This window comes from Propithecus coquereli, unplaced genomic scaffold (genome assembly GCF_000956105.1).
Source record: "Propithecus coquereli isolate 6110/MARCELLA unplaced genomic scaffold, Pcoq_1.0 Scaffold227, whole genome shotgun sequence".
Classification (NCBI taxonomy): domain Eukaryota; kingdom Metazoa; phylum Chordata; class Mammalia; order Primates; family Indriidae; genus Propithecus; species Propithecus coquereli.
In genome coordinates, this window is record NW_012147808.1 from 3,633,143 (window position 1) to 3,635,149 (window position 2,007).

The following is a 2,007-nucleotide window of genomic DNA, read 5'->3' on the forward strand; positions in this document are numbered from 1 at the left end:
TTTTATTGGTTCACCTCCAATTTCTCATTGTGGACTCTGGTAATAATATACAAGGAGAAACAAAAATATATATTTAGCACATGAAAAAACAAATGCTGAAAGACATAAACATATAAGTAGGTAGGACAAAATGTTTAAAGAGCGTATAAAGTGTCCTTTCCATAATATGCTGAAATAAAAAAATTAAAAAAAAGAATGTATAAAGCAACAAATTGCTTGGTGTCATCCCTTTCTGAAAGAACATGCTGAGCTAAGTTCAAGTTGTCCCTCAGGCTTCGATCTCAATGCTATTTTTTTTTTTAGAGTAAACATACCTGCTCTATCTTCTTTTCTAATAATATGAAAAGAGAAAAATTCTTATATGCTTTACAAATTGTACTTTTAGTTTTAAGGTCATGAAACTTCAAGATCAGTTTATGAGAGAAAAAATAACATTTTGATTAATCTATGAATCTTTGCATACTTATACACAAAATGTTATTCTTTAATATGCACTCATTGCTACCCAAGTCCCAAAACAACGTCTTATGTCCATGTGGATGGATGCTGCCTTATCACAGAACTCAGCCCTTTTACTTAGTAAGTGCACAGGGAGTTTGCCCTAATTCAGTGATTCTATCACTGTATACACGGTATTCTATTCCTGAACATGAAGGAAAATTAAAGCATCTTCTAATAGAAACCCAGAAGTTAGAAAAAGAAATAAGAAAAAAAAACCCTCTAATTGATCAGGAGCATAAAAGTTTTGCCAACATTTGAGCAAGTCAAACCACATAAAACTGTGTCTTGGAAAATCATACGGATGGGAAATTCCCAAATCCTGAGGGAGGGGAGAAGCAATTCTATAGGGTGATGACCTCTCAGGGAAATGTCTTTAAATTCCAATAGGAAACCAAGGAGGAAAGCTTTGCTTCTTTATTTATTTTTTCCTGAGACTATATTAAAGACAACACTTGATAAGCAGTGGGGGACATTCTCTACCTTGTCTGCCAGAGATGCTCTTCCTCTCTCTCTTAGATGTAGAAGGAAGGGTTGAAAACAACCTTCCTGTTTTGGCGAGCCACCAAATGGACTTTTCGCCATAGAGAATGGGAGATTACTATCTCCAGAATTTTCAAGGAACTGACGAATGGTGAGTTTTATAATTCCCATGTTTGCATTTTCAGACAGGATTTCAAATTGTGATACAGTGCTTAAAAGTGTGGGTGTTGTCAGGCTATAAAGTTTAATGCAACGCCTGAGCCTATCACTGAAAACTGTGCACACTTGGACTAGTTACATAATCTTTCTGGCTCTGACACTCCTCATATTTAATGAGGGTAATAATATTACCAAGCTGATACAAATAAAATAATGCACGTGGAGTCCACAGAACAGCACTTGATACATAATAACTGCCCAATAAACAGCAGCTGTTAGAATGCAAATTGATGTTTGTTTTGGGGGAGAGGCAGTAGGAGCACCTAATTAATTCAAGTCTAATGAAATTAGACCTATTTTCAGCCTTTCATGTGCAAGTTAAATCCAAATAACTTAGAAAAGCAACAAGTGAGTATTTTTGTCCTTGCTCTCTAACAGCATTTTATTTATTCTTTCTAAAATATTCTCATTTATCATTTATGGTCTAGTGCTCTCCACATTCTGATGTTGTGGATTAAAAAGCAGAATTTTCTGCTGTATAAAGGCTGTATAAAGAACACTGATGTAAAATGGTAAATCTAATTGTTGCTGAACGATATACAAGGTTATTGATGTAGAATAAAGCATTTATTCTATTGTTATAGAATAAAGCACTTACTATTTCCACAATGACACACTAACAAATGGCACAGCAGTGAAGGACATCAAGGGTAAGAAAGTCTGTCTCACAATTCAGAATGGAGTCTTCTGATTTTAACTACGTCCACTTTATTTTCCTAAGCACATTTGATGTCACAAATAGCATTAGGTTCCTGCCTCAGCAAATTTTTTCAGAAAAATTTAAATTCCTGTAGTGCTAATTGTCTT

At 34.6% G+C, this 2,007-nt stretch overlaps 2 pseudogenes; both read left to right on the plus strand.

The window, feature by feature from the left end:
- The window catches only part of LOC105811037, a 3,009-nt pseudogene extending 2,618 nt beyond the window's left edge, over nucleotides 1-391 (plus strand).
- Nucleotides 392-527: 136 nt separating this feature from the next.
- LOC105811038 overlaps nucleotides 528-2,007 on the plus strand; it is a 12,225-nt pseudogene continuing 10,745 nt past the window's right edge.